Raw genomic sequence first — 20,009 nt, 5'->3', positions numbered from 1 at the left:
GACTTCCACAGTATACATTTACATTTGCGTTCTGAATATTATTGAATAATATAGTTTGTATGAAACAACGATGTATTTGTTGACGAACTAGATTGAAAAGATATGCGTATAAATAGATTCCATTTTCTCAGCACAGACAATATAAACATAACATTTATTATCACTATTTTATTTTAGCAAACACCAAGGTCTGGATCCTGACTCATCGAATATGAAGAATATGACTGTGATGTGTATGAAATTTGGGTATTCGGTAAAAACTTTTGACATGATGTGTATTAAAGTGGGTAGTCGGTTAAAAAATTTGATATGATGTGTATGAAATGTGTGTATGCGGTTAAAACATTTGACATGATGTGTATGAAATGTGGGTATTCGGTTAAAACATTTGACATGATGTGTATGAAATGTGGGTATTCGGTTAAAACATTTGACATGATGTGTATGAAATGTGGGTTTTCGGTTGAAACATTTGACATGATGTGTATGAAATGTGGGTATTCGGTTAAAACATTTGACATGATGTGTATGAAATGTGGGTATTCGGTTAAAACATTTGACATGATCTGTATGAAACGTGGGTATTCGGTTAAAACATTTGACATGATGTATATGAAATGTGGGTATTCGGTTAAAACATTTGACATGATGTGTATGAAATGTGGGTATTCGGTTAAAACATTTGACATGATGTGTATGAAATGTGGGTATTCGGTTAAAACATTTGACATGATGTGTATGAAATGTAAGTATTCGGTTAAAACATTTGACATGATGTGTATGAAATGTGGGTTTTCGGTTAAAACATTTGACATGATGTGTATGAAATGTGGGTATTCGGTTAAAACATTTGACATGATGTGTATGAAATGTGGGTATTCGGTTAAAAAATTTGACATGATGTGTATGAAATGTGCGTATAAGGTAAAGAAAATCAGCCATACTGTTGCGAAATGTGGGGTAGTCGGGGAATCCGAGCGTAAAACGATTTAAGTAATAATAACTGTTTCAAAACGGACCATATTTCATGGGTATGTCATTTGTGTTGTCATTAATTACATAAGATAATGGCATATTAATCATGTATCAATTTATTCATTTTGTTATCAATTTAAACTAACAAAAACAAAGTATCAAAGTATTTCTAACAAACAATATTATTTATACATAATAAACACATTCAATACATTGGTCCGTTTTATTAAGCCATCTTATATGCTCATTCTAAGAATATATAAAGGGGGAATATGTAAACTTAGGTTTAAATAATTAACTTTGAAATAAAATGGAATAATAAACATTATATTGCTTTTAATATATACAAAAACATTCAAAAAAATACCAAGTCTTAAATACTTCCGTAAAAAGTTGTGCTCTACGTGTTTCTATATGATCGTTATCGCAGTGAAACAATAATGAACACTTTTTCACTACCCGACAGGTACACCTGATAAAAAATCGTTCCACTTTTCCTTAAGATCCCCGACGATGAGTCAGCACATTTGTTGTTGGATTTCTGTTGTCTTCAAACTAGGCCACATTATTAAATTGGTTTTGTGTTACCGCAAGTCGAACCGCCACTTGTTTAATTACGAAAATTAAGTGCTTTTTACTTTAGTAAATCCACATGACTCGCAATCGTGAGATGTGCATCGTGCACATGTGGTAAAATGTACGATTCATTTATTTACCCAAATATTAAAGGTGGTTATAAAATTATATGCGAAATTTGATATTGTATTATTGCCCACGATATATGTACTTTATGCATAATTGTGCATGTATAATTAAATATGCGCGGATATTATATCACTATTTTACAAATCAGTAATGGTTTTACAGTCCTATATCTATACTGTATAGGCGGCATGTTTTCAAGTTACACGTAAGCTTACAACAAAATATGAGTCGCGTCATGTGCGTAAAGTGTCTACGACACTTTCCGCTTTTATGGTATTTTTAGTTTCAATGAAGTCTCTTCTATACAACAATCCAATTTAGGCGGAAAGTGTCATCTCTGATTAGCCTTTGCGGACTGCACAGGCTAATCTGGGACGACAATTTACGCACAGGCATTATGCAAAGTTTTCTCAGAACGCGACCATATAATCAAGCGTCTGCAAGTATGCGTGAAATATCTTGACCCTTATATTACGCATGTGCGTTCAGATGATTGACTTCATCCTTCATAAAAATTATTAGGAATAAAGTGGTGTCATTAACTTGCTTGGTAATTTAAACATTGAATTTCAAGTTAATGCATTATTCCTTATTTTTAAGGTTATAATGCGTAGCGAAGAAAGCGTGATATTGTAGAAAAGACAATGACGAAGGCAAATAATACTGGCCTACTCGAAAATTATCAGAAATTTCGATGCAGCAGCAGTCTTACTTCTATTGAGCATATTGTTTTACAGTAGTATTTTTTTCATATCATATCATATCATTTGATGAATTTACCAACTAAAACTGTAGGGTCATGATTTTTGTTTAAATAATCATAATCAGAATGTAAATATAACACAATCTGTGTCTTACCCTCTTCATCCTAATAGCACAATTACACCATCTTAAGCATTGGAATATGTATGGTTCTTTAAACGCTATGTCTGTGATACACGTTTTCACTAAATTATTGATTTACAGCTACACATGTGGTTACACTTAATACGATTTTCTATTGTTGATTATGAATAAAAAAAGTATTTTATTGAGTATGTGTTGCGTGTTTGAATATAATACACAATGACACATTCGTTTTTGAACCTATGAATTTGCCTAACTGTGAACAACTTCCTTAAACCTACAAAAGCAACCTTGCGTCTAAATGACCAATGCCATATACCCGGTACTCAAGGACACGTGTAAACTGCTTAAAAACAAATACCATTCACATTTTAAGTGGCAAATATAATTATCAAATATTTTCACAACTACTAATACATGAGATAAACGCGTTAATACATAACAAAATCGTAGTATTTCAGAACAAGACATGTCAACACCCAAAAAGCATTTCAAAGTATAATAAACGAGAAAAGAGTGCACCAAGATTAATTTTCAGATTGCCTGTTATATATTTTATCTGTACCTGTCAGACAGAACTCACACAGACATTTGTTCAACCCATGACAGCTTGTTGCGGTTCGTCGGCGTGGCTCGGATGCGTCTGCGCACCTGCATAGTGTCTTTTTTACAAAATTGTTTGAATTTAATCAGCTATTTTTCAGTACTTTTCTTCAATATTTTGGCTTATAGACAAGTTGAGTGTTATTTTTTACAAACCGGAATTTTCATGCGCACTGACTGGTTGGCAAAAGCACAAGTAACGTAAAACACATCAATACACTAATTTATATGCAAATAAATCCTTTTCAAACACGTCGGAAGAACGACGTTGCTCTCATGAATACTAAACCACATCTAGCGTTCAAATTTTGTCTATTGATATAAGTAACATTGATTTTTTATTAGTTGTATTCATTTTACGAAATATTTTGCGAAATATTCGTTGATTTCGATTTTTTATTTTCTTGAAGTATTCGTTTCGTTTAATAACTCCATGAGTGAAACGTCTTCTCGACAACACACGCAAGAATGATTTATTGTTTTAAATGACCAGTCAAGCGTGAGCCACACGTGATGTAAGACATCATATTGTTTGTTCGTACCAGTCCCGACAGAATCTGATCTTAATGCGACAATCGGCCTGCGCTAAAACAGGGTGGAAATTAAACATGAGATCAAATGATCAGACGATGGAAGGGGTCAATATTGGTGAAAACGTTTAATTTAAGATTATATCATTGCTTGGGAAAAAAGTTACAAGGTTAGATTTTTCAAACATATATAGGTTGGAGTTATTGAAGGATGCGCGAATGTGTTGTTTGTTGTTGTTTTTGTACATCAGAAGTTGTCTAAGTACATGAACAATCTAGATATAATGGTTTTGGGATATCGCTGTGTATCTGCTACGCCCAAACCTAAATCAACACTGTCGTTTTCAAACAAATGATCCGTTTTCGACTTAGAAACATAATATTATTTAATGTGTCCGTTTCCTTGTAAGATAATATCTTTGCAGTTTATGTTTATTACTGGAAAGTAGATAGTGTTCAGCAGAAAATAAGCAATTAAATAAAAGACTAGTGAATGGAAACAACAATTTATCTTCTGATTATGCTTCTGGAGTTTTAATTTTTCATATATGTGACATACCTAATAGTTTGGGTTGAAGAGTAAATTGCAAAATCAATGAAATAAGATTTTATGAGGAAACAACATTAACTACAGATTGCTTTGCTGACATTGAACTTCTATGATTGATGAAACGTTCACATAACGATGATAATAACAAGTTGATTATTTTCTTGCATTGGATCACTGTCGCCACTTTAAAAATGACTAAGGTGGGGGGTGGGGGGTGGCGATACTTACTTATAACAATAGAATACATAGTCGTTTTCGCTTCAAATACTTTATATTAAGCGTACACAATGGAGGCTTCAGATTTCAGACAACGTCGATACTATTCAATCGGTACACAAAATGAAACAGATCGCGATGAAATATAATAAGATGATTTCAATCAAAAAGAATATTGCATTAAAGTATATCCTTCCAATTACAATAAATAAATATATATAATAATGTGGGGTTAAGATCCTATAAAGTGGTATTATTGACGATGAATATGGTCCCTTTAACAGAATTTGTTTATTGTGTATTTACAATTTCAATTAAGCCACAGGCTCACTATGAAATTCCAATTGAATTTAACAAACAATGTAAGAAAATAAGGTTACATAGTAATAGTGGCATTGCCTCTAACACATCATCATACATTTTCAAATGTAAGGCCTTTTTGGTGCATGTTTATTATTATGTGATCATTAAATATTGTTTTAATTGTAAATGGAAACAAATCAAACGACAGTTTAAATTATCTAAAGATCGGTTATCAAATTAAATCATTATGCAGATATAAATATTTGTCTTGAATGCCAGCTACGAACTTAAATAGAGTACATTCAGTTAATAAATAAGGCCAAACACTTAATAAATGTTCAAATGGATATGCTTTTTCCTTACTTCTAGACAGATCATATTAAGTTCAACGCTGTACATACAGCCGTCGTACTGATGATCAACATATTACTCCTCGGCATGCTTTGATGGGTTAAGCGCTGGTAGTAAGGATACTGACTTCAAAAGAGAAGTACAATTTCATGCATTTGTTTATACCTGCCATAGTGTCTTAGGGCATGTTGTTGATTCCTCTCAATTCTCTGTTGGCAACAATTCAGTAATATGAGTCAAACAATCTCATTTTTGGTTCAGAAAGTTATAGGTCTTTGCGTTGAACCCAACTCTTTCAAACATTAGGAAACGTTTCCCACATTTTTCTTATGTAATAGCTTCTGTTTAAAATCATATACGGTTTCTTATTAAGTTTGACGAACGCCTCAAAGCATAAATATCACGAGTATGTCAACATGCCAGAATCATTAACCCATTTATGCCTAATGCACTCTCCCATCCTTCAAAATTGGATCAATTTATTTAAAAAATAGGAATGTCTAGTATATTTATTTCAATATTTAGAATATTTCTTACAGAAACTACTTTAAGCAAACAGTGCAGACCCTGATGAGACGCCGCATCATGCAGCGTCTCATCTGGGTCTACGCTGTTTGCCAAGGCCTTTTTTCTAGACGCTAGGCATACTTGGGTTAATAAGGCGATGTTAATATTATATTCTTGTTTAAAAATAGTAACGAGTGACTAAAATAACAAGTGTTTGTTGCCATGCATCATAATACATCATATTCATCAGCATAACGAATATATTAATGGTTTGGCATTAACGTCTGTTTATGAATGCACATTGTCAATGTTTAAAATCCCTATATAGAAACAACGTTATAGAAAAGTCATTATACAATTAAGAACCCTGCTGAAACAAGCTAACAAAAAACACCAAGGTTAGGGTATTTCGAAAAGGTGGGAAAATAAGTAACACGTCAAAATGAACATTAATTTCTACAATAAGAAGTTGTGAACAGTTTTTGACCTTCGCAGAGTCATGGTAAGGAGATCATATGTGCCCGCAACATCTACACTATATAACAAAGCATTAAAAGTAAAGAACTCTTTGTTCAACAAAGCAACAGATGTAAACTTTCCTATAAATATCATGTTAGATTCATGTAACGCTTATGGATCATCCATGTCAATCCATAACTGATAGGTTTGGGGATTTCTAAAAGCGGATCTCATTGCTTGCCGTTCATTGAAAATTTAATGAAAGAATATAAATTGTTAAAATGTCAATATTTCAGGATCGTTAAATATTCGTTAAAATTATTTAATGTTATAATAAAGTACAATATAAAACGTAGAATACAATTACCCTGTGAAACAGGATCGTTGTATTCATATAAGTGTTGCACTAGTTCAGATATAAAAAAAATTAAACACAAAAATAAAGAAAACAATTGGTCATTAAAAGTACGGGATATTCTTGACCAATCTAGTTGATAAATATATTGTTAATCCAAGAATTAGTGAAAACTAATCCATTTATCCAAATATTAAAATAACAATCAATAGTCAGTACATCGCAGACTTGAACGTCAACGTCACATCATCTAGATCAATGATTTTATATATAAGGAACTATAATTTGAAAGATCAGCGTATATTGAAAATAAAAAAAAACATGGGAACATTATTGACAAATTCGTTTGTCGTCTCGAACATTATCTTTAGAAACGGAAAGACACCAGAACACTGTCATAGATCAACGCAAATATATGTTATGCAACCTATATGGCAATTAATTAGATAATAGCAATACGAATTAAACATAGCCGTATTGTGTGTTGTTTTTTTGTACAAAATTCAATGGTAAAGCATTGATTTCAAATTTGATGTTAAATCAATATAAACATAGTGCTATACAAAGAACTATCAGTCGTATGTCACTTACATTTCCCACTGCGTTCTTTATTTTCCCAGCTTTTTATTAATTAAAAACAAATCTAATTAATCCAACGTAGGTATTAACTCTTCCTTAGCGAATCCTCTGCAGAATATTATACTGCAGTCTGCGCTTCTACTCGAGTACCTGTTTATTGTTTTGTTTAAACCATTACTGTATACAGCGCATGTTTTATACCTACGCATACACTTTGAAGCAACAGCGGGCCGATGTCATGGCCTGGTAAGTTCATTTAGTGAAGAAAGCGATTCAATCACTTGTTCATATAATCGGATACTATGTTTGCGTCTAGGCTCCCTGTTGTGGAATAACAGAGCGGTATAAATGACGTACTGACCAATCTGTTATCAAACAGTTTTAGTGTGCTTATATATGGTATACGTGTTAAGTAGATAAATAAAATCTATAACATCATCGTGTCAGCACCGGCATAACCACCAGGATCTTGAAATAGTGGGCATACCATCCATAGCGTTAAATAATTATGCAGATTTTTAAATAAACGACGTTACTTTAAGATTTTTTAACAAATGCGAACACATCAATTTAAATTGAATACCAAATGCAAATATTTTCGTTCAACGTTTAGTAAAATAAATAAACACAGAAATTAGTTCGATAATTTATGCTGTCATGAATGAGATGTGTTGAAAAAATATATATATGTAATGGAGCAAACACTTGCAAAGGAACAAATCAGAACAAACTCTGCTTGACACATGACCATTTTGGGAGTGTTTAAAAGTGCTCTAAAACCGAAACGAACTTTCAAGTCAACGTGTTCTATTCATGCATATGTATGCTCTCAATTGTACAGGCGACAATGCTTTCTGCGTGCATTGTTTTTTTCTAAACATTTATTTCATGTTTAATATAAATATTCAAGATCTCATTTACTTGAATGGAATACTTATGCTTTAATATTATGTCAATTTATTGTCAAAATATAATAACATACCGCACGAATCTCACTCTATGTTGGCACGTTTTATTTATTATATGATAAGACTTAAGCATTGGAGTATCAAATGAAAGAATATCTACCCTTTCTAAGATATACGTACAATATATCTCTCGGTTCTCGGTTTGAAGGCCAACTGAATCACACACACTCCATAACCCCCATAATAAATCAGAAGCCAAACGCGCGGATAAAACGACTTAAGTCATATATACTTACGCAGAAAAAATAAATAAAAATCTGAATGCCTAAAAGGGACGAACGAATCGACTATTACACATTTTAGTCTCCGAAAATTGGTAGTACCTGAAATCTATTTAAAACAAGCCGGGAATACAATTGACAATTATATGATACGAAGAAATATGACCAATCTATTGAAGATCATCAAAATAGCGATGCGTCTACAATCATTTGTCGAACAAATAAGGTGTAAGAAATATGGTAGAAATGTTTCACTCACATAAGAAAAAATAGCTCTACTGCTTAAGCTATGACGACTGCAATACAACAACATTTAAGATTTGTACGATGATACGTTCCACTGAATCTACACAGGACATATCAAACCTGTTTACCTCTAATGTTGACAGTATCTGAAGACTTACATTTTACAACATGCGAATCTGGATCAACATTTATAATAGAAAATTGGCTTTAACATAAATGATTAAAACTGAGATCACCTCCTTAGAAAGGTCAATGCAAAGCATTGTTGGTTTAAACCGGTTTGAAGAACACCAGAAATTCATACTTACCCTAGAATAAATCAGAAATGCAACGCGCGTCTTAATCCCATTTCATTCAAAGGTACGTATGGAGACAGAATATGAAATCATTAATCCCGAAACGTGACGCTTGAATCGAATTATATACATTTCTGACCAAGTGTCTTAAGTATCGGATTTTCATTAAAACGAGTAGAGAAATAGTTAAAATGTATTTTATGCAACGAAATATGATTGATCTATACAAGTAATTAAAATATCAAGTAATCGGTGCACCTACAGACGCTTGATAAACAAAGTATGTGTAAGAAAGATCGTACATATTTTTCATCCACATAACAAACAATCCTGTTTAATGATGCTTATATCCACTAAAGACTGAAATATTACATTGAAGATATGGATGTTAATGTGTAAAAAATTAATGTTAATGAAATAAAAACAAATATTTCAGAAGTGCGTATGTTTTGTCATGAATGGTGACATTCTGCCAATTACATTTTCTGCCATTGCGCAATAAAGTGACGTTAAGAGTTTAAATATAAGTCATATAAATTAGGAATTTATTTATCTTGCGGCATATATGCTGACAGTAATTGTGTTTTATGTATGTACGTTACTGCAGACTATTCAACATGACCACGAAGTCCCTTCAGTTGATAAAACTTAAACAATATGTCATAAAATGTCGTCAACGATTCACAGTCTTTGTCGTCTATATATCAAAATGCTATAAGCTCCTTTTACTCAGGCCTTTCTTACAAAAGGGGTTTAAGCTGATTCTTGTATTTACATCATTTCAAAATGCCTGTCAAAGTTACCATTCTGCTGCTCTTGCATATGTTATGATAAATTGTTTATAAATATTTGTTATTTGTTTGTTGTTAGTTTTGTGTTATTGTTCGGCACGCGTTCAGCAGCCCTTAATGCTTGCACTGACCGTTCAATGGTGGTTACAAGGTTTATGCTTAGTTTGTGCTGTATGTATTGTTCTCTATTGAGCATGACAATTTGTCTAAAATAAAAGTCGACAAACATTTTTGCCAGTATTATGTATATTTTCCTACATTCTATGTAGTTGTATCAGGAAAAAAACATGGACGACTATGGACAAAATCGACTAACAATTTGTCTGTTGGTAAGTTAAAAAAATAACTTAAAGGCATGTCAAGCTATCAAAACTTTCACAAAATTCGTCCAACAATTGCTGAAAATTAAATATGTACGAATCACATGCATTCAGTGAAAATAAGTAAAACATTACACCTGTTGAATGTAGTTTTAGTATAAATTGAATCATACAGTTTAATGTGTTAATATGAATATTCATTGCCAACGCATGTATAAACATACTGGTGGTGTTTCAATTACCTGGTGGTATGAAAACATGTTTCAGAAAACCAATGTCCTAAGAATATGTGTGCATATTTATGTATTCATCAACTTACAGATGTGTCAAGATGATATTTAAAACAATGCGTGTAATTTACATAATTTTCGCGGTTTGTCTTATGGACAGCTACACAACACTGTTTGCACTTTGCTCATCAGGGACGACACTTTCCGCCTAAACGGGATTTCCTTTAAACGAAAAATTAGCCCCGTTTATTATATCTAAATGGCAACTTTTTATTGCAATTTTATGACCGTTAAAAAACATATACCAGAAGGGTTTGCAACATAAAACAAATATAGCTGTAAAGGAATATCTTAGATCAGACATGATATAATATAGATTTCAACATCACATTGATATATTATTTTCAAAGCGGCGTAGTGTTCGTTTAACAACCGAACAATAACAGTGTTTAATGTTTTCCTTTCAGATTCCTATTTCCCAAACAAATAAGATAATTTAATAAAGTAATCGAATTATTCTTGTCATAAACACAATTCGAGTAATGTATGTAAGCTCTCGATCTTTTTTGTCTTTGGGAATCATGTCACTGATTTATTCCAATGTAATTAAATTTAAAGCATGTTCTCTTTAATTTTTCTTTATTTTAAACAATAATGCTATGAGGTTTATGTCTATTCATACGTTTGTAACATGTGAAACTTTCTGTATATGTCACTTTGAATCCCCCAAAAAAGAAAAAAAACAAAACGAAAAACGCGATATTTAATCACATTTTGCAAGAAACGATTCAGTTCGTCGACATTGCGATACTACCAAGTTGCAAACATTGTACAAATTTGAAGCGCACACGTACAGGTTAAGATTTTGAGATCCTGCAATTCCCTTTACCTGGAAATGGTTTTTACTGATGAGTCATAACAGTTTCTTTTTTTTCGTTTTTCCAAATAACGAACCGGCTATACTGGGTAACGTTATATTGAAACATGTTATTACAATCACTCTTAACGCATTATAATTATACTTCTGACCATAGCTCTAAGCATTACGTTGCAAGAAGTTGTTTTGGAAGAAACATGTATTTGGAAATTTGGAAATTTGGAAACATGTTTTTGAGTTGAACTCCAGGCCCTTTAATTCTTAAGTACTCTTGACGAAATATAAGTCGGTCTGCCTTATTTTCTATGTTTGAACGATTCATTCTAAAATTAGGACCACGCTCTGTGTGTAATTCGTTTTTAGTCTACGGCAGTCATGAACACTTGTGTTACTTAATTTATTTGTAACACGGTTCAATTTACCACGAATTGTAAGAATTGTGCATGACTGCAAATAAATCCTCGTTCCTATTTTAAGATACAGCATTTGTTTCAGACTATAATAAGACGTGAATTCATATTAAAAATCAGTTTATATTAATTGTTGTATGTATACTCATTTTAAAGCATTTTAAAGTTCGTTCAATGTCGCATCTAAAACACACATTTCTTACAACGTATAATGCGTATACCGAACAGATGTACATAATTTTATTCTTAAAACATTCACCAGCTATTTATGTTGACGGTAAAGGTTTTAGGTTTTTTTTATCGTTTACTTTAAGATAAATGCCTGGTGCATCATTGTAATAACGAGGGAACGACGAACACCACTGGGCAAAAATAAAATATTACGTTTTATTGCGGAGTTTCTTTCTTTGCAAATGACGAATGACCACTGTTCTCGTTAACGACTTTTCAACTTAACCCCTTGTAAAGATATTGTTTAAAGACACCGCATGTAAACTTGTGATGGTACTAACCAATCATCAACCAGCGTCAGGCAACTACCTCTTACATCTTCCATCAATATGTTAATTTGCATGGAGGCCGAATAAGCGTTGGCAATGCAGTGGTCTTAATCAGGAACTTTCTGGCATTAATTGGAGATAATTTGTGTTCTATAACGTTTCCGTACACTAACTTAGTATTCCTAATGAAAGTCGTTAGACAAAATTTGTCATATTTTTCAATACTTGTTTATACCTGTGCATACCTACGTCAAACTTCATGTTATATTAGCATAATAACTTTCCATGCTTTGTTGGAGATGGAAAGGTTAATTAGTAAAACGGTTTCATACTACGAGTAGCATGCGTATGCATGTATTTATGCCTACTCCAGTTTCTTCGAGAAAGTTGTTGATTTTTTCTCAATTTGTCCTTGGCAACAGATCATACCCATTAGTCAATAAATCAAATTCAATTTCAGATAACTGTAGGTTGATGCGTACAACCAATGCTTGAAAACTAAAGAAAGTGTTTTCAACAGTATGCTCTGTTCAATATGTTAAATATATTATAATTAAAATGTGAACAAGTCTCGGCAAATAAACATAAGAATCATTTGTCATAAGATTAAAAGAGTATTGCCAATCAATATATGTCCCCTACCGGCTTCATCATTGTCAGGAATTCCACCTTTATCAGATTTTTTTATATTTATTGCCATAGCAACCAGAATTTTTGACGTAGGAACAAAATGAAATGACGTGCATAATGTCCATTTTGCCATCCATGTTTCAAGTTTCATGAAAAAATATATAAAAACTTTTGTTTTCGCAGGATCCAGAAAGCCACCTTTTTCAGCAGTATTTCTAGTCTATTTGTTACCCTAGCAACCATAATTTTTGACGAAGGAACAAAATGAAATGACGTGCATAATGTGCATAATGCTATCTATCCATGTTTCAAGTTTCATGAAAAAATATGAAGAACTTTTAAAGTTATCGCAGGATCCAGAAAAGTGTGACAGACAGACAGACAGACAGACTCACAGAACGCAAACCATAAGTCCCCTCCGGTGAAACCGGTAGGGGACAATAAATACGTCATGACGGTAATGGTCTAGTCTTGTTTACATATTATTTAACTATTACACAGGTTACACAATATACCAATTTGATGCGATTTATTTCCCATTTATAGGCATTATTAAAAGCAAATTTGTGAATATTTCACCACAAAGTAATATAAAATTTATTTGATTTTAAATATGTTCGGATTTTGTTCAGTCAATCAAAATCCACATCATTTAGAAATGGTTTATGTTAGCAAATATATTATAAAACCATATTTAACATGGTTTTAAAAACGTGAATGATTTCCAAGAAATGTAATGCCTGCACACAGTTACAACACACAGAGCATAACAGTATTGTGAAATCTGCGTTTGTACTTAAAGGCCTGATTGTTTTTGTTGATGCATAACATTGCTGGTGTACAACATACAGTAATACAGCATGTTTGGCAGCAACGCTTACACTCAGAAACAACATCATGTAAAAGTTTTGATCTGGCAAATGCAGCTTGTAAGTTCATTCAGTAAAGAAAGCGAGTCAACGGTGCATGGAAGGTTCTCGTTATGTCTGAAATAATATTTTATGATATGTCGTACTTTCTTATACAGTGTATTGGTGCGACATGTACCTGGCAACATATCAAATACATTATACAAATATGGACTGTCATCTTGTTGATTGCAAATTGTGAAGCTTCGGAAGTACCGCTGGCCTGACAAATTTCATGAATACAAATCATATTGGTTATCATTTGTGTTAATTACTTACGATATAGACGATACCTCGTAAAAATGCATTTGAATAATAAACCGCACGAACATCAACGTTTCCCCTTACGCTTCAGTAAACAGACAAATCACACAATATGATTTGTAAACTTTTCCTTAGGTGTATGAGATTTTTTGTACTTTTAATATAGACAACACAACGCGAACGTATTACATTAGAACACCACGTTGAAAAACTGAAGAGTCTGTATCATGTATCAAGTGTAGTTTAACCCTTACAGACAAAAAAGCCAAAATATAAAATAAATGTGGATACGATAAAGTTTGTTCATTTGAAAACAAAATCATTTTATTGTCTTCACGAATATGATGTTTTAAACCTTCTGAGAATATCTTATATTTTGCATTATAAGGTAAAGTCACTGGTCTACATACACTTACTAGTACTAGATGTATGTACTGTCCTATTCCGTAAACACTGTTCCACGTATTTCCTTTTCACTGAATGTGGCCATAACACACATGTTTATCATGCATTACGTTTAATATAAATGCAAATGTAAGCTACACCTCATTTAACAATGAACTTAAGTTAAGAGTTAACGTCTGTATCACGCCAGGCGTCTTTCGCTATTTTAGACCTTACGTTAACAACAACTTGTTTTACTTTAATGAATTGTTAATGTAATTAGTTGTAAATTTGATTATGCCATTAATAATTTGTCTATAGCTGCAATATAATGACAGTATAAATTATATGTTTATAACTTACTGAATTAAACTACATTGAGTCACGCTTCATATACCATCATATAACTAAGCTATCCAAAGAAGCCGTAGGTGATAAACCTTACACAATGCATACTTGTTATTAGAGAAAGCGTGTTGATAATCATCACTTAATACTTATCATCTATTCAACGAAATAAACATTACTTGTGCTCAAATCTTGCAATATTCAATATTATCAACATATTATTGTTAAAGCGGGTATATACGATATTGTCAAATATTTATGAATTTATATAAACTGTGTAAAAAACTTTTTATATATATATATATTTCAATATAAATTAAAATAAAAGTTAAGAGGAACATGTGTCGAAAAATGCGAAATAAGCCAGATATTTAATTCTGAAATTGAAAACGGCTGTACAGCCGAATTCGCCAGCATGTATACCATACATGTACGATGTGCATCTAAACTTACGAGGGGTGTTCCAGAAGTTCGTGGATTTTCGCTATAACTTTCATTTGGTAACATAAATGGACAAACAAATAGCATGTTAAGAATATTTCGTCCTTTCCAAATCTACTCTCCAAATATCATGGAAATACATAAAACAATAAATATATATCAGAGATTTAAACATGTGCACAATGCGCACACCGACGCACGTGTAACGTTTCTGTTCAACGTCAATGACGTTTTTAAATTAACAACTGTCAAATCTTTTCCACATAATCACCTCCAACGCGAATGCACTTTATGTGTCGGGAAATCCACTTGTCAAAAGTGTCTCTATACCAGTCAGCGTCAAAAGACGACACGATTCGCTTTGCTGCAACTGTAAGTTCCTGTTTACTTGCAAAGCGAATACCGCGCAACTGTGATTTAACTTCCGGGAAGACGCGGAAATCCATAGGGGCCAAATCCGGGCTATAAGGAGGACTTAGGCGCTGTGACGTGAAATTTGCCGTAAATTCTGTTTATCAACGACATTTAAACCAAATTTAAATTCGCGTAACGCTCATACTTATAATAAAATACACGCGTGCGCCGCAAGTCGTTACTGAGGTCTCTATGGCAACGCGTTTCAAACGCGCTTTATGTAATTCATGCATTTTGAGCTTATATATAAAGTCCGTGATAATTGGTTTGTATAATATGTAAATTTCATTGACTTTTACCAGCAAACTAATAAGTTATATCGAAAATCCACGAACTTCTGGAACACCCCTCGTAGTTTAACGGTTTATAATACAAAGACGAATGCTTCGGTAATTGTAGGAAAATATGTACGTCACTATCGGCTCGGGGCGCTAATTTGTCTTTGCTGCATTTAATGAAATTCGGCTTTAATGTATAATTTTTCTTGCCTATTTTGTGTTATTGTAACATATTTTATCAATATATTACAATTAAACACATATAAAAAATCGTATATACCCGCTTTAAGGCAGTTCATTCTTTCTGCTTTCACCAGTCGATGTTGCTGTTATGCTGTAACGTTATTGGTTCAGCTATGGGTTTTTTCGTATGTTAAAATGCGTGTTAAATACACAGATACTGAGTGTGGCACATTGACCTATAAACCAACATATTGTTACAATTGGCAAGTGCCTTCTACAACAAGCAGATTGTGCATTCCAGTCGAGCCATATTCATCGAATATCAATATGTTCTAGTAACTGGTGAAGAAGCTATACTCGAAATATTCGCATTGTATGGATGTTGTTTTCGGATGTTGTTGAATGCGGTTCGTCCTATAAAGTTAAAGTCTTCACATTACACTGTGTACAAACCATGCAGAAGTGAATGAAACCATGGAATGAAATACAATGTCACTCCTGAACATTTTATTAATAAAAATAACAACCAATCACTTTCCAAAATAAACACAAGTTGACTTGTATTCACATTTGAATCCTAAGCTTTCATTTGTTATAAATATACCTCTTCTTAGATGGTCGAAATGACAGTTTTCCAACTTTTTTTCGTGGATTCCAGAATTAAATTAAAATAAAACGCTGAAATCATAACGCGATACAACACAAATGACCAACAGTTTCATTACATACTAATTATCATTAAACCATAATAAAGCGTAACAAAACGCGAAACGATTGAACATTTTTGAATGCGTTTGTTGTGTTCGTTAATTCTGTTACCATACGTGGATTTGTCATTTAGAGTTACAAAATGCATAAAACAACTGACCGAAAAGCTGATAGGTATTAACGATAGCTTTTTAAAATCCGAACAACAAGGATTCGAGTTTTAAAGTGGACACCTTTTTACTTGTTTTCTGTTTTAAATTAAATTCTTGCTATTATAATGGAGTTCTACAGTGACGATATTTAAATCTAGCAATTTAAGGCTTTTACTGACATAATACCTTTTAACATGCCCGAATCTGTTATTAAGTCCATGAAAATATTCATATTCATAAACTCATAGGCATGGAATAAACACGGTAGTCTTTTAAGTAAGTTTCGATATTAATATGAATGGCAAAAGATAACCCACGAGTTGAAAATTAAATGCGGAGCGTTCGACTTTCTTACATTTATGTTTAATCATCATTCGATAGATGTCCCAAGATTGCATGTTAAACTCTGCATTTAATTTACGTTTATTTTTGCTACGCTCTAAGCTTTGTAATATGCTTTAATCAACTTTGTATTGCATTGTGAAACATTAAAAAGGACACGTTTTGTTTAACATTTATCCAGCAGTCTAAACAAGTATACGCTAACCTAGCGTATTATGTTAAGGTAGCAATAAATAACACATGTAAGTTTTTCCATTAATTCAGATCACGAAGACGCTCTTAAAATGAACATATAAAATTAAGCAATTAGTAAAAAAAAAATTCCTTTACAATTTTTCTTGTTGTTTAAATGTGTGTTTAAGTTATGAGAAATGTAGACTCTACGACTTAATATGACATATAATAGAGACGACATTCATTCAACTATCTCCATATTTTTACAACTGATTGTCATATACACAGGTATATGAATCGTGTTTTGTTTGTTTAACAAAACATGATTATATTAAAGTAGCAGACAGCAGTATTTTCGAAAAATATGTATTTCATTAAATATTAATCAGCTCACATCTCGTGAAAGGAAATATTTTACAGTGTAAAGTCTTTTTATTAGCGTTAATATGATGCTTTGGCAAATCAATACAACATAAAACTCACAATCACATAACAACTACAACCACAGATGAATAAAGATGTAGTCATCGCATTGGAACGGTCAATTTAAGGCATTGTGAGTTTGACCCGGGTTAAAGAAACCTTATGCTTACATTTGAACCAAATCTTGTACAAAACGATAGTGCGAAAAAATTAAAATATGCATCAATGATTAAAAAAACAATATGGTCTATTTCTAAAGAATAGACCTTTTTATTGTTGGGCCAATCTGCTGGGGTAGTTTGTTGGTTACCTGAATGTTGGTGTTTTTAACCGTAAGTTTAAGTAGCGAATTTAACAAAATAAAATTTCTTTCTCGCCATTATCTACACAATTACAGGTCGTTGTAATTTTTCTCCCCTCCCACCCAACCCATGTATTTTGTTATTTCAAAGTATCTGTTCTGTCACACTTTAATGTGTCCGTTATATTTAAAAAAAATTGGTTATGCTTAGGGTATATTTGCCTGTCCACATTAATTTTACCAACATAAGAGGAAACTACTTGTTTTTGTTACTAGAATTGGCCTTAGTATTTTACATATTCTGCTGGTTGAGTTGCGTTTTTCAGGTGCGGTGTAGAAGAAGACGTACCAAACGTCGGGTAGAGGTCGGTCACGACTCTACTTCCTATGGTGCAGTTGGAACGGCTCGGGTTTTTCGACAGTCGCTTGAAAATAACAGTTCCGTGGGGCAATCAGTGCCGGATGGACGCTTTTTATCTGACACATATTTTGGGGAAATATGACTTTGTTGGAAGTGCTGATGGCCATCACCCGGGGTCAGCACTCATATACAATTTATTTGTGCAGTTAGTTATTTGCAGTTAGTTGGGCTTGCCATGATCGCAGGTGGCCCGTGCTGCTTGGAGTCGAGACATTATATGCCAGAACCATTTTTTAATTATATAAGGTCCTTTAATAGAGAGTAAACAAAATTAGCTGAGTCTAATGTCCTATATTTAATGCGTGAAAACGTATACGTTTGCCAATGTAATGCCAGATGGCAGTTGGGTTAGTTGTTGGCCTCTACAATAATGAAATAGAATAGATGCAATACATTATCACTTCATTTTTGAACTGTATCTTTCTAAGGCAACTTTCTGGAACGTATTATTAAATCATTGCAGTATTAACTTCGCAAAGTGAATGCTAATATTGGCAAAAAAATATTTAAAAAAATGCATCCAGTTACAACGGGAAAGAAGTCCAATTTCTAAGTAGTAGCAAATTTATATTTTATTATGAATTCATAAATATTGAAACGATTAATTAAAGTGTACTTGTACATGACCTTTAACATAGTATTTGTTTTATAAAAGAGAAAATCTTCCAAATAATTAATTGTGTCTATAGGTGGCCATATCTGAGTTTTAAAGATTTTTGTCCACTTGCGTGAAAAACAAGAACAACGCGCGAATGTTCAGTTCAATATTCGAAATTCTATGAACGATACTGTATTAGTTCCTAAATCTAATTAGCACACACAATTTAAATATAACACAGACATGAGTAAATGTTTGCATGGGGTTTAGCAATACTAAAGAAATGCCATTGAAGCCTCTAGCGGTTAGAGGGACAACTTTCGTGAAGATCATAATTCATACATATTTAATATATCAAATAGTATGCGTAGTAAGTTAAATCAGCGGTTTTAGTACGTCATTATCACACAATGCTCATAAACATAGTTGCAGAGTGCGTATAAAATGTCATAGCTTAATTCAATAACATTTGATGTGCAGGTAAAATCACACAAAAAATCCCTCCTATATTAAACCCTCGCGCTATAAGCTCTTACACACTAATCGTACCGACTAGTGCCTCGACTCTGATATGTGCGTATGACTAATGGTCAAAATATATTCATATTAAAATTACTTAACAATTTCGGTTGCAAATTGCTCGTCCTTATTCTACTTGAATGATTTTTTTTCTTTCGAAAAACATCTGACATACGTTTCAAATTTGAATGCAAGAAGGCCCAGCTGCGAAGAGCATGCATCCTCTTACCTTTGGAAACTTAAAGTGTTAACTAAGCCAGAATGTTATTGTTAACTGTTTAGTAGAGGGTTTAAACAATTACCCGTAGGTGGTATGATATTTGCCAACGATCTTTCAACAAAAAATAAATCACCAGCGTTTAGTTGAAAAGCTGTAAAAAAAAATTGAAGCAAGTTAGAAAAATGGTTTCCTTAATACATTTCATCAAAAAGAGGAATATGAAAACGTTTAAGACAAAATCGATTATTATATTGTATTATTGGCTAGAGATGTGCAAGTGATTACATTATATAAACACACTCAGTATAAATAAATGCGACAAAATAATCCTTAAATACATAATGATATCTTAAGAAAATATATATTTACTTTACATATATAACAACTTACACGAAATGTTGGATTATTATTAATAATAATATGTCGATACACTTATAAACAATGGCCTGAAACTGTTAGTTAG

At 32.6% G+C, this 20,009-nt stretch overlaps 1 protein-coding gene across 4 annotated transcripts in view; it reads right to left on the bottom strand.

The window, feature by feature from the left end:
- LOC127851848 (uncharacterized) overlaps positions 1-20,009 on the bottom strand; it is a 425,589-nt gene that overhangs the window by 16,810 nt on the left and 388,770 nt on the right. Inside the window, exon 1 of one of the 4 annotated variants that reach the window (XM_052385797.1) lies at positions 6,992-7,149. The exons of the other annotated variants lie outside the window; for them this stretch is intronic. The gene's annotated coding sequence lies outside the window, so the exon portion shown is untranslated. Of the gene's footprint in view, positions 1-6,991; positions 7,150-20,009 lie in introns of those variants that run through there. 4 annotated transcript variants of the gene reach the window in all.

Source organism: Dreissena polymorpha, chromosome 11 (assembly GCF_020536995.1).
Source record: "Dreissena polymorpha isolate Duluth1 chromosome 11, UMN_Dpol_1.0, whole genome shotgun sequence".
NCBI lineage: Eukaryota > Metazoa > Mollusca > Bivalvia > Myida > Dreissenidae > Dreissena > Dreissena polymorpha.
This window is presented reverse-complemented; position numbering and strand designations above follow the sequence as displayed.